The sequence below is a fragment of the Dipodomys merriami genome, unplaced genomic scaffold, assembly GCF_024711535.1.
Source record: "Dipodomys merriami isolate MVZ:Mamm:240054 unplaced genomic scaffold, mDipMer1.0.p SCAF_47, whole genome shotgun sequence".
Taxonomy (NCBI): Eukaryota; Metazoa; Chordata; class Mammalia; order Rodentia; family Heteromyidae; genus Dipodomys; species Dipodomys merriami.
The window spans coordinates 4975936-5000825 of NW_027206035.1; positions in this window are offsets into that span (position 1 = coordinate 4975936).

Consider the following 24890-nt stretch of genomic DNA (forward strand, 5'->3'; position numbering starts at 1 on the left):
AGGGTTAGGTTTAGGGTGATGGTTAGGGTTAGAGTTAGGGTTAGTTTTAGGTTGAGGGTAAGGGTTAGGGTGAGATTTAGGTAGAGGGTGAGGTTAGGGTTATGGTTAGCTTTAGCATTAGTGTGTGGGTTAGGGTTGGGGTTAGGGTGAGGATGAGGTTTAGGTTGAGGGTTAGGGTTAGGGTTATTGTTAGGGTTAGGTTTAGGTTGAGCCTGAAGGTGGGGGTTAGGTTTAGGATTAGGGTTAGGGTTAGTGTTCGGTTGAGGGTGGGGTGAGAGTTACGGTCAGGGTTAGGATTAGGGTTAGTGTGAGGGTTAGGTTTAGTGTGATGGTTAGGTTCAAGGTTAGGTTTAGGGTTAGCGTGAGGGTAAGGGTTAGGGTGATGGTGAGGGTGAGGTTGAGGTTTAGGGTTAGGGTGAGGGTTATTGTGAGGGTTAGGGTTAGGTTTAGGTTTAGGGTTAGGGTTAGGTTGAGGGTAAGGGTTAGGTATAGGGTTAGGTTGAGGGTGAAAGTAAGGGTTAGGGTTAGGGTTAAGGTTAGGTTTAGTGTGAGGGTTAGGGTTAGGGAGACTATAAGGGTTAGGTGGAGATTTAGTGTGAGGGTGCGGTTAGGGTTAGGGTTACCGTTAGGATTAGGGTGTGGGTTAGTGTTGGGGTTAGGGTGAGGGTGAGGGTTAGGTTGAGGGTTAGGGTTAGGGTTAGGTTGAGGGCTAGGTTGAGGGTGAGTGTTAGGGTGAAGGTGATGATGAGTGTGAGGTTTTCGGTTAGGTAAGGGTTAGGGTTAGGTGAGGATTCGGGTGAGGTTGAGTGTTAGGGTGAGGGTTAGGGTTAGCGTGAGGGTTAGGGTTAGAGTTAGGGTGAGGGTCAATTTTAGGGTGAAGTCTAGGGTAGGGTTGATTTTTACGTTAGCTTTATGGTGAGGGTTCAAGTTTAGGTGAGGTTTAGGTTGTGGGTGAGGGTTAGTGTTAGGGTGAGGTTTAGGGTAATTTAGTGTTACGGTGAGGGTTAGGGTTAGGGTTAGTGTTCGTCTTAGGGTGAGGGTGAGGGTGAGTGTGAGGATTCAGGTGAGGGTGACGGTTAGGGTGTGTTTGAGGTTTAGGGTTAGGGTGAGAGAAAGGGTGACGGTGAGGGTTGGGGTTGGGTTAGGGTTAGAGTTAGGGTGAGGGTTAAGGTTGTGGTAGGGTTAGAGTTAGGTTGAGGGTGAGCATTTGGGTTAGGATTAGGGTTAGTTTTAGGGTTAGACTGAGGGTGAGGATGAGGGCGAGGTTTTTTGTTAGGGTGAGGTTTAGGGTGAGGGTTAGGGTGAGGGTGAGGTTAGGATTAGGGTTAGGGTTAGGGTTAGGACGAGGGTTAGGATTAGGGGTACGGTGAGGGGTAGGGTGAGGTTAGCGTTAGTGTGATGGTTAGGTTTAGGGTTAGGTTTAGGGTTAGGTTTAGGTTTAGGGTTAGGGTAAGTGATAGGTTGAGGGTGAGGGTGAGGTTGCGGGTTAGGTTGAGTGTGAGGTTCAGGGTGAGCGTTAGGGTTAGGGTGAATTTTAGGGTTAGGGTGAAGGTTAGGTTTAGGTTTAGGCTTAGTGTGAGGGCTAGGTTGATGGTGAGGGTTAGGGTTATTGTTAGGCATAGGGTGAGGATTAAAGTTAGGGTTAGGGTTAGTGTGAGGGTTATGCTGAGGCATAGGTTTAGGGTTAGGTTGAGGTTTAGGTTTAGCGTGAGGTTTATGGTTAGGGTTAGTGTTAGGTTGAGGGTTAGGCTTAGCGTTAAGGTAAGGATTAAGGTTATTTTTAGGGTTACGGTTAGGGTGACGGTTAGGATTAGGGTTAGGGTGAATGTTAGGGTGAGGGTGAAGATTTGGCTTAGGTTTAGGCTTAGAGTTTTGGTGAGGGTTACTTTGAGTGTTAGAGTTAATGTTAGGGTTAAGGTTAGGGTGAGGTTTAGGGGGAGATTGAGGGTGAGGGTCCGGGTTAGGTTGAAGTTTTGGGTTAGGGTGAGGGTTAGGGTTAGGAATAGGGTTAGGGTGAGGGCTAGGGTGAGGGTGACGGTTAGGTTTTGTCTTAGTGTAGGGTGAGGGTAAGGGTTAGGTTTAGGGTAAAGTTTAGGGTTAGGGGTAGGGTTAGGCTTAGGGTGAGGGCTAGGGTGAGGGTGAGGTTTAGTGTTAGTATCAGGGTTAGGGTGAGGTTTGCATTAGGGTTAGGGTTAGAGTTAGGGTTAGGGTGAGGTTGAGGGATAGGGTTAGTATTAGAGTTAGGGTTGGGTTTAGGCTGAGGGTGAGGGTGAGATTGAGTGTTAGGGTTAGGGTGAGGGTTAGGGCTATGGTTAGGGTGAGGGTGAGGGTTAGGTTTAGGTTTAGGGTTAGTGTGAGGGTTAGTGTGACAGGTAGGGTTAGGTTTAGTGTGAGGGTTAGAGTTAGTTTGATTCTTAAAGTTAGGATAGGTTTAGGGTGAGTCTAAGGTTTAGGGGGAGGTTTAGGGTGATGGTGATGGTGAGGGTTAGGGTGAGGGTGAGGTTAGGATCAGGGTTAGGGTTAGTGTTAGGGTGAGGGTTAGGGTGAGGTTTAGGGTTAGGGTTAGGAGTAGGGTGAGGGTTAGGTTGAGGTTTAGGGTTAGGGTTAGGGTTAGGGTGAGTTTGAGGTTTAGGTTTAGGGTTAAGTTGAGGTTTCAGGTGAGGGTGAAGTTTAGGGTGATGGTGATGGCTAGGGTTATGGTGAAGATTAGGTGTAGTGTGTGGGTTATGGTTAGGATTATATTTATTGTTAGTGTTAGGGTTAGGGTTAGGTTTAGGGTGAGGGTGAGGTTTAGGGTTAGGTTTAGAGTGGCCTGAGGGTGGGGGTGAGGGTTAGGATTAGGGTTAGGGTAACGGTTAGGCTGAGGGTGGGGTGAGGGTTTCAGTTAGGGTTAGGATTTGGGTTAGGGTGAGGATTAAGTTTAGTGTGAGGGTTAGGGTTTGTGTTAGAGTAAGGGTTAGCGAGAGGGTAAGGGTTAGGGTGAGGGTTAGGGTGAGGGTGAAGGTAAGGGTTAGGGTTAGGGTGATTGTTAGTTTTAGTGTGAGGTTTAGGGTTAGGGTTAGGGTTAGTGTTAGGGTGAGGGTAAGGTTTAGGGTGAGATTTAGGGTGAGGTTTAGGTTAAGGTTAGGGTTAGCATTAGGATTAGGTTGTGGGTTAGGGTTGGGGTTCGGTTGAGGGTTAGGTTGAGGTTAGGGTTAGGGTTATGTTTAGGGTGAGTGTGAGGGTGATGGTTAAGGTTAGGGTTAGGGTTACGTTGGGGACTAGGGTGAGGGTGATGGTTGGGGTGAAGGTGAGGATGAGGGTCAGGGTTTCGGTTAGGTAAGGGTTAGGGTTAGGGTGAGGAATAGGGTGAGGTTGAGTGTTAGGGTGAGTTTTAGGGTTAGCATGAGGGTTAGGGTTAGGGTTAGGGTGAGGGTTAGGTTTAGGGTGATTTTTAGGGTGGGGGTGAGGATTACGTTAGCGTTAGTATGAGGGATCAGGTTTGGGTTAGGTTTAGGGTGTGGGTGATTCTTAGGGATAGGGTGAGGTTTATGTTGACGGTGAGAGTTACGGTGAGGATGATGGTTCGTGTTAGGGTTAGGGTTAGGTGGAGGGTTAGGGTGAGGGTTAGGGTGACAGGTAGGGTTATGGTTAGGTTGAGGTTTAGGTTTAGTGTGAGGGTTAGGGTTAGGGTTAGGGTGAGGGTGAGGTTAAGTTTTAGGGTGAGGTTTAGGGTGAGAGTGTGGGTTTGGTTTAGCATGAGTCTTAGGGTGAGGTTTAGTGTGAGGTTAGGTTTAGGGTTAGTGTGAAGGTGAGGATGAGGGTTAGGGTTAGGGTTAGTGTTAGGCTGAGGGTTAGAGTGAGGGTAAGGGTTAAGGTGAGTGTTAGGGTGAGGGTGAGCTTTAGGGATAGGTTTCAGGATAGGGTGAGGTGTAGGGTGATGGTTAGGTTTAGGGTTAGCTTTAGGGTTAGAGTGAGCTTTCTGGGAGGGTTAGGGTTAGTATCAGGCTTAGTGTTAGGTTGAGTGTTAGGGTTAGGTTGAGGGTTAGGGTTAGGGTTAGGATTAGTGTACGGTGAGGCTAAGGGGTAGGGTGAGGGTTTGGGTTAGGCTGAGGGTTCGGGTTCGGGTTAGGGTTAGGGTTACATTGAGTGTTAGGGTTTGGGTTAAGGTTAGGATGAGGGTTAGGTTGAGGGGTAGGGTTAGTTTTGGGTGAGGGTGAGGGTGAGAGTGAGGGTTAGAGTTAGGGTGAGGGTGAGGGTTAGGGTTAGGGTTAGGCTTGCAAAGAGGGTTAGAGTGAGTGTGAGGGTTAGGGTTAGGGTTAGGGTGAGGTTTAGGGTTAGGGTAGGGTGAGTGTAAGGGGTAGGTTTAGGGGTAGGTTTTGACTGACGGTGATGGTTAGGGTGAGGGTTAGGGTTATGGTTAGGGTTTTGGTGAGTATTAGCGTTTGGTTTAGGTTAGGATGAGGGTTAGCTTGAGGAGTAGGGTTAGGGTTAGGTTGAGGGTGAGGGTGAGGTTGAGCGTTAGGGTTAGGGTGAGGGTGAGGGATAGGATTAGGGTTAGCGTTAGGTTTAGGGTTAGGGTTAGGGTTAGGTTTAGGTTTATGTTGCATATTACGGTTTGGGTTAGGTTAGGATGAGGGTTAGGTTGAGGGGTAGGCTTAGGGTTAGCGTGAGAGTGAGGGTGAGGTTGAGGGTTAGTGTTAGGGTGAGGATGAGGGATAGGGTTAGTGTTAGGCTTACATTTAGGGTTAGGGTGAGTGTGAGGGTTAGTGCTAGGGTTAAGGTGAGGGTTAGGGTGAGGTTTAGGGTTAGGGTGAGGGTGAGGGTTAGTGTGAGCATAAGGGTTAGTATGAGTGTTAGGGTGAGTGTTAGGGTTTGTTTTAGGGATAGGATTATGGTTAGGGTGAGGGTAAGGGTTAAGTTGAGTGAGAGGATGTGGTTTAGGTTTAGTGTGAGGGTTAGGGATACGGTTAGGGTTAGGGTGAGGATAAGGGTTAGGGTGAAATTAGGGTGAGGGTTAGGGTTAGGATTAGGGTTAGGTTGAGGGCTAGGGTGAGGGTGAGGGTTATGGTTAGGTTTAGGGTTAGGGTGAGGGTTAAGATTAGGGTGAGGGTTAAGGTTAGGGTGAGGCCTAGGGTGAGGGTGAGGGTGAGGTTTAGGGTGAGGGTGAGTGTTTCGGTTACTTAAGGGTTAGGGTTAGGCTTATGGTGAGTATTATGGTGATGGTGAGGTTTTGGTTGATGGTTAGGGTTAAGGTGAGGGTTAGGGTGAGGGTTAGGTTTAGGGTTATGGTTAGGTTTAGGGTGAGGGTTAGTGTGAGGGTTAGGGTTAGGGTTAGGTTTAGGATGAGGGTGATTGTTAGTGTTAGGTTTAGGGTGATAGTAAAATTTACGTTGTGAGCTAGGGTGAGGGTGAGGGTTATGGTGAAGTTGAGGGTGAGGGTTTCGGTTAGGTAAGGTTTAGTGTTAGGTTTATGGTGAGGATTAGGGTGAGGGTGAGGGATAGGTTTAGGCTGAGAGTTAGAGTTATGGTTATGGTAAGGGTGAGGGTGAGGGTGAGGGTTAGGGTGAGGGTGAAGGTGAGGTTGAGGGTGAGTGTGAGAGTTAGTGTTTTGGTGAGGGTTAAGGTTAGCATTAGGCTTAAGGTTAGGGTGAGGGTTAGGGTTAGGGTTAGGATGAGGGTTAGGCTGAGGGTTTGGGTTAGGGTTAGGGTGAGGGTAAGGTTTAGGGTGAGGCTGAAGGTTAGGTTTAGGATTAGGTTTAGGTTTAGTGTGAGGGTTAGGGATAGGGTTAGAGTTAGGGTGAAGGTTTTGTTTAGGGCTAGGTTTAGAGTTAGAGTGAGGGTGAGGGTGAGGGTGAGGGTTAGGATTTGGAGTAGAGTTAGGGTTAGGGTTAGGCTGAGGTTGAGTGTTAGGGTTAGTGTGTGGATAGTGTGAGGGTGAGGGTAAGGGTGAGGGTGAGGTTTACGTTGAGGGTTATCGTTAGGGTTAGTGTTAGGGTTAGGTTGAGGGTAAGGGTTAGGGTGAGCGTTAGGGTGAGGGTAAGTGTTACGGTGCGGGTTAGGGTGAGGGTAAGGGTTAGGATTAGCGTTAGGTTTAGGGTGAGGATTAGGATAAGTGTTAGGGTTTGGGTTAGGTTTAGGGTTAGGGTGAGGTTTAGAGTTAGGGTTAGGGTTAGGCTGAGGGTGAGGGTGAGGGTTAGGCTTAGGTTTAGGGTGAGGGTTAGGGTGAGAGTGAGGGTGAGGTGAGGGTTTCAGTTAGGTAAGGCTTAGGGATAGGGTGAGGATTGGGTGAGGTTATGGATTAGGTTGAGGGTTAGGGTTAGGGCTAGGGTTAGGAAGAGTGTGAGGGTGAGGGATAGGGTTAGGGCTGGGGTTAGATTTATGGTGAGGGTTAGGGAGAGGTTTAGAATTAGGATTAGTGTTAGGGTTAGCGTTAGGGTGAGGTTGAGGGTGAGGGTTAGGGTTAGAGTTAGGGTGAGGGTGAAGGTGAGTGTGGGGGTTAGTGTTAGGATTAGGGTTAGGGTGAGGGTGAGGGTGAGGTTGAGGGTGAATGTTAGGGTTAAGGTTAGGTTTAGGGTTATTGTTTTTGTGAGGATAAGATTTAGTGTGAAGGTTAGGGTGAGGGTGAGGGTGAGGATGAGGGTTAGGGTTAGGTTGAGGGTTAGGGTTAGGATGATGGTTAGGGTGAGGGTTAGGGTTAGGTTGAGGCTTAGGATTTGGGTTAGTGTGAGATTTATGGTGAGGGTTAGGTTTAGGGTTTGAGTTAGGGTAAGGGTTAAGTTGACGGTTAGGTTTGGGGTTAGGTTTAGATTGAGGGTGAAGTTTAGTGTTAGGGTTAGTGTGAGGGTTAAGTTTGGGTGAGGGCTAGGGTGAGGGTGATGGTTAGGGTGAGGTTGAGTGTGAGGGAGAGGGTTTCTGTTAGGTAAGGGTTAGGGTAAGGGTTAGGGTTATGTTGAGGTTTAGGTTTAGGGTGAGGGTTAGGGTTAGGTTTAACGTGAGTGTTAGGGTTTGGGTGATGTTTAGCATGAGGGTGAGGGTTAGTGTATGGGTGAAATTTAGGGTTAGGATTAGTGTTAGGGTGAGTTATAGGGTTAGGGTTAGGGTTAAGATTACGGTTAGGGTTAGTGTTAGGGTTATTGTTAAGTTTAGGGTTAGGGTTTGGGTAAGGGTGAGGGTGAGGGTTAGCGTTAAAGCTAGGATTATGTTTAGGTTGAGGGTGGGGGTGAGGAGTAGGTTTAGGATTAGTGTTAGCGTTAGGGATAGGCTGAGTTGGAGGTTGAGGGTGATGTTTAGAGTTAGGGTTAGGGTTAATGTTAGGGTGAGGGTAAGGGTGAGGTTGTTTTAGGATGAAGGTGAGGTTTTCGGTTAGTTAAGAGTTAGGGATATTGTTAGGGTATTAGGTTGAGGGTGAGAGTTAGGGTTAGGTTGAGTGTTAGGGTTAGGCTTTTGGTGAGTGTTAGGTTTAAGTTGAGGTTTAGGGTGAGGGTGAGGGTTAGGGTGAGGGTGAGGTTGAGAGTTAGGCTGTGGGGGAGGGTTAGAGTTAGGGCAAGTTTTAGGGTGACAGTGAGGTTTAGGGTGACGGTGAGTGTTAGAGTTAGGTTTAGGGTGAGTGTTAGGGTTAGGGTTATGGTGAGGGTTAGTGTGAGGGTTAGGAGTAGGGATAGTTTGAGGTTTAGGGTTAGTTTGAGGGTTAGGGTTAGGGTTAGTTTTAGGTTGACGCTAAGGGTTTGGGTGAGTGTTAGGGTGATGCTGAGGGTTAGGGTGAATGTGAGCGTTTGGGTCATGATTAGGCTTAGGTTGAGGTTTAGGTTTAGGGTGAGGGTGAGGGTGATGATTAGGTTTAGGATTAGGCTTAGGTGTATGGTTAGGCTTAGGGTGAAGTTGACAGTGAGGGTCAGAGTTAGGTTTCGGGTGAGCGTTAGGGTTAGGGTTAGGATTAGGGGGAGGGTAAGGGTGGGGGTTAGGGTTAGGATGAGGGTTAGGCTGAGGCTTTGGGTTCAGGTTAGGGTCAGGTTTAGGGTTAGGGTGAGAGTGAGGGTTAGGTTTAGGATTAGGGTTAGGGTTAGGGTTAGGGTGAGTGTTAGGGTGAGGTTGAGGGTGACGGTGAGGATTTCTGTTAGGTAAGGTTTAGGGATAGGGTTATGGTGAGGATTATGATGAGGGTTAGGGTTAGGTTGAGGGTTAGAGTTAGGGTGAGGTTTAGGGTTAGGTTGAGGGTGAGGGTTAGATTTAGGGTTAGGGTGAGGTTTAGGTTTAGGGTTAGTGTGAGGATAAGGATTAGGGTGAGGGTTAGGGTGAGGGTGAGTTTTAGGGTCTGCGTTAGGGTTACGGTGAGGGTAAGGGTGAGGATTAGGGCGATTGTGAGGGGGAAAGGGAGAATTAGTGTGAGGATCAGGGTTAAGGTTAGGGTGAGGGTTAGTGTTAGGCTGAGGGTTAGGGTTACGGTGAGAGGGTGAGGGTTGGGGTTAGGGTGAGGGTTAAGGTTAGGGTGAGGGCTAAGGAGAGGGTGAAGTTTAGGGTGAAGGTGAGGGTTTGGTTGAGGGTTAGGGTTAGGCTGTGGCTTAGGGTTAGGTTTAAGGTGAGGGTGATGGGGAGGTTTAGGTATACGATTAGGGTTAGGGTTAGGGTTAGTGTTAGGGTGAGGGTGAGGGTTTGGGTGAGGTATGGGTGAGAGTTAGAGTGAGGGTGACGGTGGGGTTGACGGTTTGTGTTAGGGTGAGGGTTAGGGTTAGGATGAGGGGTAGGTGAGGGTTAGGGTTAGTGTGAGGGTGAGGTTGAGGGTTAGGGTTATGTTTCAGATGAGGGTTATAGTTAGGGTTGGGTTTAGGGTTAGGTTTAGGGTGAGGTTGATTGTGAGTGTTAGGGTTACTGTTAGGGTGAGGGTTATGGTGAGAGTAAGGGTTAGGGTGAGGGTGAGGGTCAGGGTGAGCGTTAGGATTAGGGTGAGTTTTAGGGTTAGGGTGTGGGTTAGGTTTAGATTTAGGCTTAGGGTGAGGGCTAGGTTGAAGATGAGGGTTAGGGTTATGGTTAGCGATAGGGAGAGGATTAGGGTTAGGGTTAGGGTTAGGGTGAGGGTTAGGCTGAGGCGTAGGTTTAGGGTTAGCTTGAGGGTTAGTTTTAGTGTGAGGGTTAAGGTTAGGTTTAGCGTTAGGGTGAGGTTAGTCTTAGGGTTAAGTTTAGGATTAAGGTTATTGTTAGGGTTAGATTGAAAGTGAGGGTGAGGTTGAGGGTATGGTTGAGGGTTGGGTTAGGGTTAGGTTTAGGGTGAGCGTGATAGTGAGGGTTAGGGTTAGGATTATTGTTAGGTTTAGGGTTAGGCTTAGGGTGAGTGTTAGGGTGAGGGTGAGGTATAGGGTTAGGTGAGGTTTAGGGTTAATGTGAGGGTGAGGGTTAATGTTAAGGTGAGGTTTAGGGAGAGGGTGAGGGCTAGTGTGAGGCTGAGGATTCGGGTGAGTGTGAGGGTTAGTTTGTATGTGAGGGTAACGTATAGAGTGAGGGTTAGGGTGACGGTGAGGGTTAGGGTGTGGGTGAGGGTTTGGGTTAGGATTAGGGTGAGTGTTAGGGTTAGGATTAAGAATAGGGTGAGGTTGAAGCTTAGGTTTAGAGTTAGGGTGAGGATTAGGGTTAGGGTGAAGTTGAGTGTTGGGGTTGGGTTAGGGTTAGAGTTAGTGTGAGGGTTAGGTTTGGGTTAGTGTTAAAGTTAAGGTAAGGATGAGGGTTAAGGTTAGGATTATGGTGAGGTTTAGGGTTAGACTGAGGGTGAGGGTGAGAATGAGTGTGAGCGTTTGGATTAGGGTGAGGGTTAGGTTTATTGTTAGGGTCAGGGTGAGGTTTAGGCTTAGGGTTAGGGTTAGGATGAGGTTTAGGGTGAGTGGTAGTGTGAGGGTTAGGGTTAGTGTGAGTATTAGGTTTAGGGTTAGGGTTAGGGTTAGATTTAGAGTTAGGGTGAGGGTAACGGTTATGGTGAGTGTTAGGTTGAGGGTTATGTTTAGGGTTAGGGATAGGGATAGGGTGAGGGTGAGGGTGATGGTGAGGGTGAGGGTTAGGGTGAGGCTGAGGCTGAGGGTTATGTTTAAGATTAGTGTAAGTGTTGGGGTTAGGCTGAGGGTGAGAAGGAGGGTTATGTTGAGGGTTAAGTTTAGGGTTAGATTGAGGGTTAGGGTTAGTGTGAGGTTTAGGGTGAGCGTGAGGGTTACAGTTAGAATGAGTTTTATATTTATTGTGAGTGTTAGGTTTAGGTTTAGGGTTAGGGTGAGGGTAAGGGTTCGGGTGAGGGTTAGTGTGAGGGTAAGCGTTAGGGTTAGCATTAGGGTTAGTGTGAGGGTTAGGGCGATTTTAAGGTTTAGGGCTAGGGTTAGGGTTAGGGTGAAGGTGAGGGGTAGGGTTGGGGTTAGGGTGAGTGTTAGGGTTGGGGGAGGGTTAGCTTTAGGGTTAAGCTGAGAGTAAGGGTGAGTGTGAGGGTGTGGGTGAGGGTTAGGGTGAGGGTGAGGGTGAGGGTGAGGGTTAGGGTAAGGGTGAGGGTTAGGGTGAGGGTTAGGGTTAGGCTTACTGTTAAGCTTAGGGTTATGGTGGTGGTTAGGGTGAAGGATAGGGTTAATGTTAGGGTTAGGGTTAGGGTGAGCGTTAGGGGGAGTTTGAGGGTGAGGGTTATTGTTAGGTAGAAAGTTCAGGTTAGGGTGAGGTTTAGGGTAAGTATTAGGTTTAGGGTGAGTGCTAGGATCAGGGTGAGGATTAGGTTTAGGCTTAGGTTTAGGGTGAGCCTTAGGGTGAGGGTTAAGGTGAGGGTTAGGGTTGGGGTAGGGTTAGGGTTAGGGGGAGGGCTAGGGTGAGGATGAGGTTTAGTTTTAGCGTTAGAGTTAGGGTGAGGTTAGGGTTAGGGTAAGAGTTAGAGTTATGTGAGGGTGAGGGTGAGGGATAGGGTTAGGATTAGGGTTAGGGTTATGTTTAGGCTGAGGTTGAGGGTTGGGTTTAGGGTTAGCGTTAGGGTGAGGTTTAGGGTTAGGCTTAGGCAGAGGGTTAGGTTTAGGGTTAGGTTTAGCGTGAGTCTAAGTGTTAGGGAAAGGTTTAGGGTGACGGTGACGGTGAGGGTTAGGGTGAGGGTTAGGTTTAGGTTTAGGGTTAGTATTATGGCAAGGTTAAGTTGAGGGTTAGGGTTAGAGTCAGGCTTAAGCTTAGGCTTATGGTGAGGGTTAGGGTTAATATTAGGTTTAGGTTTAGGGCGAGAATTAGGGGGAGTATGATGGTCAGGGTTAGTATTAGGTTGAAGGTTAAGTTTAGGGTTAGGTTTAGGGTTAGGAATAGGGTTAGAGTGAGGGCTAGGGTGAGAGTGAGGGTTAGGTTTAGGCTTAGGTTTAGGGTGAGGGTTAAGGTTAGGGTTAGGGTTAGTGTTAGGGTGATGGTTAGGGTGAGGGTTATGGTGAGGGTTAGGATTAGGGTGAGTGTTAGGGTGGGGTTTAGGTTTAGGGTTAAGGTTAGGGTTAGGGTGAGAGTGAGGGTTAGTTTTAAGGTTAGTGTGAGGATTCGGGTGAGGGTGAGGGTTAGGGTGAGTGTGATGGTTAGGGTTAGGGTGAAGGTTAGGTTTAGTGTGAGGGTTAAGGTTAGGATTATTGTTAGGGTTAGGGTTAGGGTGAGGGTGAGGTTTAGTCTTAGGGTTAGGGTTAGGATGAATGTTAGAGTGAGTGGTAGGGTGAGGAGTAGGGTGAGAGTTAGGGTTAGTGTGAGGGATAGGTTTAGGGTTAGGGTTAGGGTTAGGTTTAGGGTTAGGTTGAGGGTAAGGGTTATGGTGAGGGTTAAGTTGAGGGTTATGATTAGGGTTAGGGAAAGGATGAGTGTGAGGGTGATGGTGAGGGTGAGGGTTAGGGTGAGGCTGAGGCTGAGGTTTAGGTTTAGGATTAGTGTTAAGGTTGGGGTTAGGCTGAGGGTGATAGTGAGTGTTATGCTGAGGGTTAAGTTTAGGGTTAGATTGAGGGTTAGGGTTAGTGTGAGGTTTAGCGTGAGCGTGAGGCTTATGGTTAGCGTGAGGTTTAGGTTTATTGTTAGGGTTAGGGTTAAGTTTAGGTTTAGGCTGAGGGTAAGGGTTCGGGTGAGGGTTAGGATGAGGGTTAGGGTTAGCATTAGGGTTATTGTGAGGGTTAGGTTGATTTTAAGGTTTAGGGCTAGGGTTAGGTTTAGGGTGATGGTGAGGGTTATGTTTGGGGTTAGGGTGAGTGTTAGGGTTTTGTGAGGGTTAGGTTTAGGGTTAAATTGAGGGTAAGGTTGAACATGAGCGTGTGGGTGAGGGTTAGGGTGAGGGTGACTGTGAGGGTGAGGGTTAGGGTTAGGGTGAGGGTTAGGGTGAGGGTTAATGTTAGACTTAGGGTTAAGCTTAGGGTTATGGTGAGGGTTAGGGTGAGGGTTAGGGTTAATGTTAGGGTTAGGGTTAGGGTGAGGGTTAGGGAGAGTTTGAGGTTGAGGGTTAGGTTTAGGTAGAAAGTTAGGGTTAGTGTGATATTTAGGGTTAGGAATATGTTTAGGGTGAGTGCTTGGGTCAGGGTGAGGATTAGGTTTAGGCTTAGGTTTAGTGGGAGGGTTAGGGTTTGGGTTAAGGTGAGGGATAGGTTTAGGGGTTGGGTTAGGGTTAGGGTGAAGGCTAGGGTGAGGGTGAGGTTTAGTTTTAGCGTTAGAGTTAGGGTGATGTTAGGGTTAGGGTTAGGGTTAGAGTTAGGGTCATGGTGAGGGTGAGGGATAGGGTTAGGATTAGGGTTGGGTTATGTTTAGGCTGAGGTTGAGGGTGAGGTTGAGGTTTAGGGTTAGGGTGAGGTTTAGGGTTAGGGTTCGGCTGAGGGTTAGGTTTAGGGTTAGCTTTAGGGTGAGTCTAAGTGTTAGGGAAAGTTTTAGGGTGAGGATGATGGTGAGGGTTAGGGTTAGTGTTAGGTTTAGGTTTAGGGTTAGTGTTATGGTGAGGTTAGGGTGAAGGTTAGGGTTAGGGTCAGGGTTAAGCTTAGGCTTATGGTGAGGGTTAGGGTGAGGTTTAGGATTAATATTAGGGTTAGGGTTAGGGTGAGATTTAGGTGGAGTATGATGGTGAGGGATAGTATTAGGTTGAAGGTTAAGTTTAGGGTGAGGTTTTCGGTTAGGGATCGGGTTAGAGTGAGGTCTAGGGTGAGAGTGAGCGTTAGGTTTAGGCTTAGGTTTAGGGTGAGGTTTAGGGTTAGGGTTATGGTTAGTGTTAGGGTGATGGTTAGGGTGAGGGTTATGGTGAGGGTTAGGATTAGGGTGAGGGTTAGCGTGGGGTTTAGGTTTAAGGTTAGGGTTAGGGTTAGGGTTAGGGTGAGGGTGAGGGTTAGGTTTAGGGTTAGTGTGAGGGTTCGGGTGAGGTTGAGGGTTAGGATGAGGGTTAGGTTTAGTGTGAGGGTTAGGGTTCGGGTTGTTGTTAGGGTTAGGGTTAGTGTTAGGGTGAGGGTGAGGGTGAGGGTTAGGGTTAGGTTTAGGGTGGGCCTGAGGGTGGCGGTTAGGGTAAGGATTAGGGTTAGGGTTAGGGTTACGCTGGGGGTGAGTTTGAGGGTGGGGTGAGGGTTACAGTTAGGGTTAGGAGTAGGGTTAGCGTGAGGTGTAGGTTTAGTTTGAGTGTTAGTGTTAGGGTTATAGTTAGGGTTAGTGTGAGGGTATGGGTTAAGGTGAGGGTTAGGTTTAGTGTGAGGGTTAGGTTTAGGGTTAGGGTTAGGGTTAGGGTGAGGGTAAGGTTTAGGGTGAGATTTAGTGTGAGGGTGCGGTTAGGCTTAGGGTTAGCTTTAGGATTAGGCTGTGGGTTAATGTTGGGTTAGGGTGAGGTTGAGGGTTAGGTTGAGTGTTCGGGTTAGGGTTAGGTTGAGGGCTAGGGTGAGGATAGGCTTAGGGTGAAAGTGAGGATGAGGGTGAGTGTTTCAGTTAGGTAAGGGTTAGGGTTAGGGTGAAGATTAGGGTGAGGTTGAGTGTTAGGATGATGGTTAGGGTTAGCGTGAGGTTTATGGTTATGGTTATGGTGAGGGTTAGGTTTAGGGTGGGGTGAGGATTACATTTGCATTAGGTTGAGGGTTTAGGTTTGGGTGAGGTTTAGGTTGTGGGTGATGCTTAGGGTTAGGTGAGGTTTAGGTTGACGGTGAGGGTGAGGGTTAGAGTTAGGGTTAGGGTTAGAGTGAGGTTAAGGGTTAAGTTGAGGGTTATGGTAAGGGTTAGGGTTAGGGTTAAGGTGACAGTGAGGGTTAGGGTGAGGGTGAGTGTTGGGTTTAGGATTAGAGTGATTGTTAGGGTTACGATTAGGTTTAGGGTGAGGTTGAGTGTTAGGTTTAGGTTTAGGGTGAGGGTTAAGAGAAGGGTGAGGTTTAGGGTTAAGTTTAGTGTTACGGTGAGGTTTAGGGTTAGGGTTAGGGTGAGTGTTGGCCTTAGGGTGAGTGTGAGGGTGAGGGTCAGGATCAGGGTGAGGTGAGGGTTAGAGTTAGTGTGAGGGTTAGGGTTAGGGTTAGGGTGAGGGTAAGGGTGAGGGTTAGGTTTGAGGTTGGGTTAGGGTTAGAGTTAGGTTGAGGTTGAGTGTTAGGGTTAGGATTAGGGTTAGGTTTAGGGTTAGATTGAGGGTGAGGGTGAGGGTGAGGTTTTGGGTTAGGGTAATGGGTAGGGTGAGGGTTGGGGTGAGGGTGCGGTTAGGGTTATGGTTAGGGTTAGCATCAGGTTTAGGCTTAGGGGTAGGGTAAGGGGTATGGTGAGGTTTAGGGTTGGTGTGATGGTTAGGTTTATTGTTAGGTTTAGGGTTAGGTTTAGGGTTAGGGTGAGGGTAAGCGTTAGGGTGAGGGTGAGGGTGAGGTTGAGGATTGGGGTTAGGGTTAGTGTGAGGGTTATTGTGAGGGTTAAGGTTAGGGTTAGGGTTAGGGTGAGGGTGAGGGTAAGGGTTAGGGTGAGGGTCATGGTGAGGGTGAGGGTCAGGGTGAGTTTTAGGGTTAAGGTGAGGGTTAGGGTTTGGGTTATGCTTAGGTTTAGGGTTAGGCTTAGGGTGAGGGCTAGGTTGAGGGTGAGGGTTAGGGTTATGGTTAGAGATAGTTAGAGGATTCGCGTTAGGGTTAGGGTTAGGGTGAGGTTTAGGCTGAGGGGTAGGTTTAGGGTTAGGTTGAGGGTTAGGTGTAGTGTGAGGGTTAAGGTTAGGGTTAGTGTTAGGGTGAGGTTTAGGCTTAGGGTTAAGGTTAGGATTAAGGTTATTGTTAGGGTTAGGGTGAAGGTGAGGGTGAGGGTGAGGTTCTCGGTGAGGTTTAGGTTTAGGGTTATGTTTAGGGTAAGGGTGACAATGAGGGTTAGAGTTAGGATTAGGATTAGGGTTAGGGTTAGTCTGAGGGTGGGGTGAGGGTGATGGTTAGGATTAGGTTTAGGATTAGGGTTAGGTTGAGGGTTATGGCTAGGGTTAGGGTTAGGTTTAGAGTGAGGGTGAGGCTTATGGTTAGGGTTAGGGTGAGGATTAGGGTTAGGGTGAGGGTGAGGATTAGGCTTAGGAATAGGATTAATGTTAGGTTTGGGGTAAGGCTTAGGGTGAGGGTGAGGTTGAGGGAAAGGTTTAGGTTTAGGGTGAGCGTTAGGGTTAGGTTTCGGGTGAGTGTTCACCTTAGGGTGAGGATGAGGTTGAGGTGGAGTGTGAGGGTACGGTAAGAGTGATGTTTAGGGTGTGGTTGAGGGTAAGGGTTAGGGTAATGGTTAGGGTGATGGTGAGGTTTGGGGTTTGGTTAGTGTTAGAGTTAGGGTGAGGTTTATGGTTGTGTTAGGGTTAGAGTTAACGTGAGGGTGAGCTTTAGGTTTAGGATTAGGGTTAGGTATAGGCTTAGACTGAGAGTGAGGGTGTGGGTGAGGGTTTGGGTTAGGTTGATTGTTAGGGTTAGGGTTAGGGTGAGGGTTAGACTGAGAGTGAGGGTTTGGGTTAGGGTGAGCTTTAGGGGTAGGGTGAGGGGTAGGTGAATGTTGGGGTTAGTGTCAGGGTTAGGTTTAGGGTTAGGATTAGGGTTAGGTTTAGGGTTAGATTCAGGGTAAGTGTTTGGGTGAGGGTGAGGGTGAGGTTGAGTATTAGGTTTAGGTTTCAGGTGAGGGTTATGGTGAGGGTTGGGTTTAGTTTTAGGGTTAGGGTGAGGGCTAATGTGAGGTTTAGGTTTAGTTTTAGGGTGAGGGCTAGGGTGGGGGTAAGGGTTAGGGTGAGGGTTAGGGTGAGGGTTAGGTTCAAGGTGAGTGTTAGGGTTAGGGTGAGGGCTAGGGTTAGGGTGAGGGTTAGGTTTATGGTTAGGCTTAGGGTGAGGTCTAGGTTGAAGGTGAGAGTTAGGGTTATGTTTAGGGATAGGGGGAGGCTTAGGGTTAGGTTTAGGGTTAGGGTAAGTGTTAACGTTAGGGTTAGTGTTAGGGTGAGGGTTAGGTTTAGGGTTAAGTTTAGGATTAAGTTTATTGTTAGGGTTAGGGTAAGGGTGAAGTTGAGGGTGAAGGTGTGGGTGAGTTTTAGGGTAAGGGTTAGGTTTAGGGTGAGGGTGAGAGTGAGGGGTAGGGTTAGGATTAGGAAGAGGGTTAGGGTTAGTCAGGGTGAGGATGAGGGTGAGGGTGATTGTTAGGGTTAGGATTAGGATTAGGGTTAGGATGAGGGTTATGGTTATGGTTAAGGTTAGGGTTAGGTTGAGGGTGAGGCTTCGAGTTAGGATTAGGATTATTATTAGGTTTAGGGTTAGGCTTAGGGTGAGGGTGAGGGTGAGGGTGAGGTTTAGGGTTAGGTGAAGGTTAGGGTTAATGTTAGGGTGAGGGTTTTGGTTAAGGTGTTATTTAGGGCGAGAGTGAAGGTTAGTGTGAGGCTCAGGATTCGGGCGAGTGTGAGGGTTAGTTTGTATGTGAGGGTTAGTTTTAGGTTGAGGGTGAGGTTAAGGGTGAGGTTTAGGGTTAGGTGAGGGTTAGGGTTAATGTTAGGGTGAGGGTTAGGGTTAAGGTGATGTTTAGGACGAGGTTGAGTGTTAGTGTGAGGCTGAGAATTCGGGTGAGAGTGAGTGTTAGTTTGCATGTGAGGGTTAGGTTTAGGGTGTGGGTTAGGGTGACGGTGAGGTTTAGCGTGAAGGTGAGGGTTTGGGTTAGGATTAGTGTGAGGATTACGGTTAGGATTAAGGTTAGGGTGAGGTTGAGGGTTAGGGTTAGGTTTAGGGTGAGGGTTAGGGTTAGGGAGAGGGTTAGGTTTAAGGTAAGTTTAGGGTGAGCGTTAGGGTTAGGGTTAGGGTGAGTTTTTGGCTTAGGGTGAGGTTGAGGGTGAGGGTTAGGGTTAGGGTGAGGTTTAGGGTTAGGTTTAGGGTGAGTGTTCGGTTTAGGTTGATGTTTAGGGTGAGGGTGAGGTTGATGGTGAGGGTGAGGTTGAGGGTAAGGCTGTGGTTGAGGTTTAGTTTTAGGGTGAGGGTTAGGGTGACGGTGAGGGTTGGTGTTGGGTTAGGGTTAGAGTTAGTGTGAGGGTTAGGGTTGGGTTTGGGTAAAGGTTAAGATGAGGGTGAGGGTTAACGTTAGGATTAGGGTTAGGGTTAGGGTTAGACAGAGGGTGAGGGTGAGGATGAGTGTGAGGGTTTGGGTTACGGTGAGGGTTACGTTTAGGGTTAGGGTTAGTGTGAGGTTTAGGTTTACCTTTAGGGTGAGGGAACGGTTTATAGTGAGGGTTAGGTTGAGGGTGAGGGTTAGCGTTAGGATTAGCGTGAGGGTTAGGTTGAGGGTGAGGGTTAGCGTTAGGATTAGCGTGAGGATTAGGGTTGGGGTTAGGGTGAGGGTTATGGTTAGGGTTAGGGCTAGGGTCAGGGTGAGGGTGAGGGTGAGGGTTATGTTTGGGGTTAGGGTGAGTGTTAGGGTTGGGTGAGGGTTAGGTTTAGGTTTAAGTTGAGGGTGAGGGTGAGGGTTAGGTTTAGGGTGAGGGTTAGGGTGAGGGTTAGGGTTAGGCTTAGTGTTAGGCTTAGGTTTTTGGTGAGGGTTGGGTTGAGGATTAGCTTTAATGTTAGTGTTAGTGCTAGGGTGAGGGTTAGGGAGAGTTTGAGGATGATGGTTAGGGTTTGGTTGAAGGTTAGGGTTAGGTTGTGGGTTAGGGTTAGGAATAGGTTTAAGGTGAGGGCTAGGGTGAGGGTGAGGGTCAGGTTTAGGCTTAGGTTTAGGGTGAGGTTTAGGGTTAGGGTTATGGTGAGAGTTATCTTGAGGTTTCGGGATAGGGTTAGCGTTTGAGTTAGGGTGAGAGTGAGGGTGAGGGATAGGTTAGGATTAGGGTTATTGTTAGGTTTAGGCTGAGGTTGAGGGTGAGGATGAGGGTTAGGGTTAGTTTTAGGGTGGGGCTTAGGTTTAGGTTGAAGGATAAGGTTAGGGTGAGGGTTAGGGTTAGGAATAAGGTTAGTGGGAGGGCTAGGGTGAGAATGAGGGTTAGATTTAGGCTTAGGTTTAGGGTGAGGGTTAGGGTAAGGGTTAGTGTTAGGCTTAGGTTTAGGGCTAGGGTTAGGGTGAGGGTTAGGTTTAGTGTGAGGTTTAGGGTTAGTGATAGGGTGAGGGTAAGGTTAGGGTGAGATTTAGGGTGAGGGTGAGGTTACCGTTAGGGATAGCGTTAGGATTAGCCTATGGGTTAGGATTGGTGTTAGGGTGAGGTTGAGGGTTAGGTTGAGGGTTAAGCTTAGGTTGTGGGCTAGGGTGAGGTTGAAGGTGATGGTTAGTGTTAGGGATTGGGTTAGGTTGAGGGCTAGGGTGAGGGTCAGGGTTAGGTTGAAGGTGAGAATGAGGGTGAGGGTTTCGGTTAGTATGGGATAGGATTAGGGTGAGGAATAGGTAGAGGTTGAGTGTTAGGCTGAGGGTTAGGGTTAGCGTGAGGGTTAGGGTTAGGGTTAGGGTGAGGGTAAGGTTAAGGGTGATGTTTAGGTTGGGGGTGAAGATTACGTTAGCGTTAGCGTGAGGGTCCAGGTTTGGGTGAATTTTAGGGTATGGGTGATGGTTAAGTATAGGGTGAGGGTTAGGGTGAGGTTGAGGGTTCGGTTTAGGGTTAGGGTTAGTGTGAGGGTGAGGTTTAGGTTTAGGCTTAGTGTTAGGATTAGGGTTAGTCTTAAGGTGAGGGTGAGGGTGAGGGTTAGGTTTAGGGTTAGGGTGAGGGTTAGGTTTAGGGTTAGGTTCAGGGTTAGGGTGAGGTTTAGGTTTAGGATTAGTGTTAGGGTTAGGGTTAGTCTTAAGGTGAGGGTGAGGGTGAGGGTTAGGTTTAGGGTTAGGGTGAGGGTTAGGTTTAGGGTTAGGTTGAGGGTTAGGGTGAGGTTTAGGATGAGGGTTAGAGTTAAGGTTAGGGTTAGGGTGAGGGTGATGGTTAGGGTTAGGGTTAGGTTTAGGCAAAGGGTTATGGTGAGGGTTAGGGTTAATGTTAGGGTTAGGGTTAGGGTGAGGGTTAGGGGCAGTTTGCGGCTGATGGTTCATGTTAGGTTGAAGTTTAGTGTTAGGGTGAGGGTTAGGGTTAGGTATAGGGTTAGGGTGAGGGCTAGTGTGAGGGTGAGGGTTAGGTTTAGGCTTAGGGTTAGGGTGAGGGTTAGGGTTAGGGTTAGGGTTAGGGTGAGGACTAGGTTTAGGTGTAAGTTTATGGTTAGGGTGAGGGCTAGGGTGAGGTTGAGGTTTAGTGTTAGCGTTAGGGTTAGTGTGAGGGTTAGGATTAGGGTTAGGGTTTGAGTTAGGGTGAGGTTGAGGGTGAGGGATAGGGTTAGGATTAGGGTTAGGGTTAGGTGAGGGTGAGATTGAGTGTTAGGGTTAGGGTGAGGGTTAGGGTTAGGGTTAGGGTGAGATTTAGGGTTAGGGTTAGGGTTATGATGAGGGTTATTGTGAAAGGTAGGTTTAGTGTTAGTGTGAAGGTTAGGCTTAATTTGAGGGTTAGGGTTAGGGTTAGGTTTAGGGTGAGTCTAAGTTTTAGGTTGAGGGTTAGGTTGAGGGTGACGGTGAGGGTTAGGGTGAGGGTTAGGTTTAGGGTTAGGGTTAGTGTTAGTGTCAGGTTGAGGGTTAGGGTGAGGGTTAGGGTTAGTGTGAGGATTAGGGATAGGTTTAGTGTTTGGGTAAGTTTTAGGGGTAGGTTTAGGGTGAGGGTGAGGTTTAGGATTAGGGTTAGGGTTAGGGTGAGTTCTAGGGTGAGGGTTAGTTTTAGGGTTAGTTTGAGCATTAGGGTGAGGGTAAAGGTGAATGTGAGGGTGAGATTTAGGGTAAGCGTAAGGGTTAGTGTTAGGTTGAAGGTGATTTTTAGGGTCAGGGTTAGGTTTCGATTGAGCCTGAGGGTGGAGGTTAGTGTTAGGGTTTGTGTGAGGGTTAGGGTTAGGGTTAGGGATATGGTGAGGGTTAGGGTGAGGGGTATGGCTATGGTTAGTGTGAGGATTAGGAACAGTGTGAGGGTTAGGGTTACTGTTAGGGTAAGGGTAAGGTTTAGGGCAAGGTTTAGTGTGAAGGTGAGGTTTTCGGTAGCGTTAGGGTTAGGTTGAGGTTTAGGGTGAGGGTTAGGTTTAGGGTTATGGTTATGGTGAGGGAGCAGTTTAGGGTTTGGGTAAAGGTGAGGGTTAGGTTTTGGGGGAGAGTTAGGGTTAAGGTTAGGGTTAGGGTGAGGGTGAGGATTAGGGTTAGGGTTAGGGTTAGAATTAGGTTGAGGGTGAGGGTGTGATTTAGGGTTAGGATTAGGGTTAGGATTAGGTTTAGGCTTAGGTTGAGAGTGAGGGTGAGGGTGAGGTTTAGGTTTAGGATGAGGATTATGTTTAGGGTGATGGTGAGAGCTCAGGTGAAGGTGAGGGTTAGGGTTTGGTGAGGGTTAGGTTTAGGGTGAGGGTTAGGTCTAGGGTGAGGGTTAGGGTGAGGGTGAGTGTTAGGGTGAGATTTAGGGATAGATTTCGGGATAAGGTGAGGGGTAGGGTGATGGTTTGGTTTAGGGTTAGGTTTAGGATTAGGGTGAGGGTTAGGGTGAAGGTTCTGTTTAAGGTTAGGTTTACATTGAGGGTTAGGTTAAGGGTAAGGGTTAGGGTGAGGGTTGGGGAGAGGGTGAGGGTTAAGGTTAGGTTTAGGGTTAGATTGAGTGTTAGGGTGAGGGTTAGGGTTAGGGTTAGGGTGAGGGTTAGGTTCAGGGTAATGGTTAGGCTGAGGGATAGGGTGAGGGTGAGGGTTAAGGTTAGGTTAAGGGTTAGAGTGAAGTTTAGTGTGAGTGTTTGGGTTAGGGTTGGGGTTAGGGTGCGGGTGACCGTGAACGGTTAGGATTAGGGTTAGGGTGAGGGTTAGAGTTACGGTGAGGGTTAGGGTTAGGTTTAGGATGAGGGTTAGGCTAAAGGGTAGTTTTAGATTTAGTGTGAGGGTTAGGTTTGGTGTGATGGTTAGGTTTAGGTTTAGGGTTAGGATGAGGGTAAGGTGTTCGGTGAGGGTTAGGGTTAGGGTGAGGGTTTGGGTGAGGGTTAGGGTGATGGTTAGGTTCAGGGTAAGTGTTAGGGTGAGGGTTAGGGTGAACGTTTAGGTTAGGGTTATTGTGAGGGTGAGGGTTACGGTTATGGTGAGGGTTAGGTTTAGGTTTCAGGTGAGGGCTAGGGTGAGGGTGAGGGTTAGGGTTAGGGTTAGTGATAGGTTGAGGATTAGGGTTAGGCTTAGGCTGAAGGAGAGGTTTAGGTTTAGTGTGAGGGTTAGGTTTGGTGTGAGGTTTAGGGTTAGGGTTAGGCTTCTGGTGAGGTTAAAGTGTTCGGGGAGGGTTAGGGTTAGGATGAGGGTTAGGTTGAGGGTTAGGGTGATTGTTAGGTTTAAACATAGGGTTAGGGTGATGGTTAGCTTTAAGCTTAGGGTTAGGATAAAGGTGAGGGTGAGGGTTAGGTTTAGTTTATGGTGAGTATTAGGGTTAGGGTGATGGTTAGGGTTAGAGTTTAGGTTAGGGTCATGGTGAGGGTGAGGGTAAGGGTTAGGGTGAGGATGAGGTTTAGAGTGAGGTTGAGCGTTAGTGTTAGGTTTAGGGTGAGGGCTAAAGTCAGGGTTAAGGTTAGGGTTAGGAACAGGGTTAGGTGTTAGGGTGAGTGTTAGGGTGAGGGGTAGGGTAAATGTTAGGGTTATGGTTAGGGTGAGCGTTTGGTTGAGGGCAAGGGTGAGGATTAGATTTAGGGTGAAGGTTAGGGTTTGGGTGAGGTTAGAGTTAGGATTAGGGTTAGGGTGACGGCTAGGTTGAGGGTGAAGTTTAGGGTTAGGGTTAGGGTGAGGTTAAGTGTTAGGGTTAAGGTTAGGGTGATGGTTGGGGTGATGGGTAGCGTTAGGGTTAGGGTGAGGGTTAGGGTTAGGGTTTGGGTGAGGGTGATGTTAAGTGTTAGGGTGAGGGTTAGGGTGAGAGTGTGGGTTAGGGTTAGCGTGAGTGTTAGGGTGAGGTTTTGGGTGAGGGTTAGTTTTAGGGTTAGTGTGACGGTGATTGTGAGGGTTAGGATTAGGGTTAGAGTTAGGCTGAGTGTTAGGTTGAGGGTAAACTTTGGGTGAAGGTGAGGGTGAGGTTGAGTGTTAGGGTAAGCTTCAGGGTTAGTGTTAGGGTGAGTGTGAGTGTTAGGGTTAAGGTTAGTGTTAGGCTGAGGGTTAGGTTGATGGTAAGTGTTAGGGTGAGTGTTAGGGTGAGGGTGAGGATTAGGGATAGTGTTCTGGATAAGATGAGGGGTAGGGTGATGGTTAGGTTTAGGGTTAGGTTTACGCTTAGGGTGAGTGTTAGGTTTAGTGTGAGAGTTAGGGTTAGGGTTAGGGTGAGTGTAAGGTGAGGGTAAGGGGTAGGGTGAGGTTTTGGTTTAGGCTGAGGGTGAGGGTTAGGGTGAGGGTTAGGATTAGGGTTTGGGTGAGGGTGAGGGTGAGGTTGATGGTTAGGTTTAGGGTGAGGGTGAGGGTTAGGATTAGGGTTAGGCTTATGGAGAGGGTTAGAGTGAGTGTGAGGGATAGGGTTAGGTTTAGGATGAGTATTAGGATTAGGGTGAGAGTTAGGGTTAGGGTTATGTGTAGTGTCAGGGTGAAGGTGACAGTGAGGTTAGGGTGAGGGTGAGGTTTAGAGTGAGGGTGAGTGTTAGGGTTAGGGTTAGGGTGAGGGTTAGGTTGAGGGTGAGGGTTAGGGTTAGGGTTAAGTTGAGGGCTAGTGTGTGCGTTAGGTTTAGGGTTAGTTTGAGCGTTAGGGTGAGGGTGAAGATGTGGGTGAGGGTGAGGGTTGAGGTAAGCTTTAGGGTTAGTGTTAGTGTGAGTGTGAGGGTTAGGGTTAGAATTAGATTTAGGGTTAGGTTTACGCTGAGGGTGAGGGTGAGGGTGAAGGTGAGGGTTAGGATAAGGGTTAGGTTTAGGGTTAGGGTGAATATTAGGGTGAGGGTGAAGGTTAGGGTGATTGTTAGGGTTAGGGTGAGGTTTAGGTTTAGGTTTAGGTTGAGGGTGCTGGTTACGGTGCGGGTGAGAGTTTGGGTGAGTGTGAGGTGTAGGGTGAGGGTGAGGGTTAGGGATACTGTTACGGTGAGTGTTAGTGTTAGTGTTCTTGTTAGGGTGAGGGTTAAGGTGCGGGGTATGGTTAGGGATGGAGTGTGGGTTAGGATTAGTGTGAAAGTTAGGGTTAGGATTAGGGTTAGGGTGAAGGTAAGGATTAGGGTGAGGTTTAGAGTGAGGGTTAGGGTTTTGTTTAGAGTTAGGGTTAGGTTGAGTGTTAGGTTGAGGGTTAGGGTTAGGGTTATGGTTAGGGTGAGGGTGAAGTTTAGGATTTGGTTTAGGGTGAGATTTAGGTTTAAGTGAGGGTTAGGGTTAGGGTGAGATTTAGGGTTACAGTTAGGGTTAGGCTGAGGGTGAGGGTGAGGGTTAGGGTTAGAGTTAGGGTTAGAATTAGGGAGAGGGTGAGGTTGAGGTTTAGGGTTAGCATCACATTTAGGGTTAGGGTTAGGCTTATGGTTAAGGTGAGGGTGAGGGTTAGTTTTAGGGTTAGGGTTAGGGTTCGGGTGATTTTAGGGTTAGGGTTAGGGTTAAGAGGAGGGTTCGGGTGAGGGTGAGGGTGAGGGTGAGGGTGAGGGTTAGGGTTAAGGTTAACTTTAGGGTGAGGGTTAGGGTTAGGGTTAGTTTTAGAATGAGGTTTAGGTGAGGGTTAGGTTTAGGGTTAGGGTGAGGTTTTGGGTTAGTGTGAGGATTAGGGTTAGGGTTTAGGTTAGGGTTATGGTGAGGGTAAGGGTTAGAGTGAGGTTTAGGATGAGGGTGAAGGTTAAGTTTAGGGTTAGTGTGAGGGTTAGGGTAAGGGTTAGTGTTAGGGTGAGCGTTAGGGTGTCGGTTTAGTTTAGGGTTAGTGTTAGGGAGAGGATGAGTTTAGGTTGAGGGAAAGGGTTAGGGTTAGTGTTAGGGTGAGGGTTAGGGTGAGAGTTAGGGTAAGGGTTAGGGTTAGAGTGAGGATGAGGATTAGGGTGAGAATAAGGGTTAGTGTGAGTGTTAGGATGAGAGTGAGGTTTAGGTATAGGTTTAGAGTTAGGGTCACGGGTAGGGTGATTGTTAGGGTTAGGGTTATCTTGAGGGTTAGCATGAGGGTTAGGATTAATGTTAGTGTAAGAGTTAGGGTGAGTGTTAGGTTAGGGTGATTGTTAGGTTTAGGGTGAGTGTTAGGTTTAGGGTTCGGGTTAGGTTAGGCTGAGGGTAAGGGGTAGGGTGAGGGTTAGGATTAGGCTGAGGGTGAGGGTTAGGTTGAGGGTTAAGGTGAGGGTTAGGGTTATGGTGAGTGTTAGGGTTGAGGTTAGGGTTAGGATGAGGGTTAGGGTGAGGTATAGGTTTAGGGTTAATGTGAGAGTGAGGGTGAGGGTGAGGGTGAGGGTTAGGGTTAGGTTGAGGTTTAGGGTGAAGATTAGGTTTAGGTTGAGGGTGTGGGTTAGTGTGAGGGTAAGGGTAAGTATGAGGGTTAGGGTGAGAGTGAGGGTTAGATTTAGGGATAGGATTAG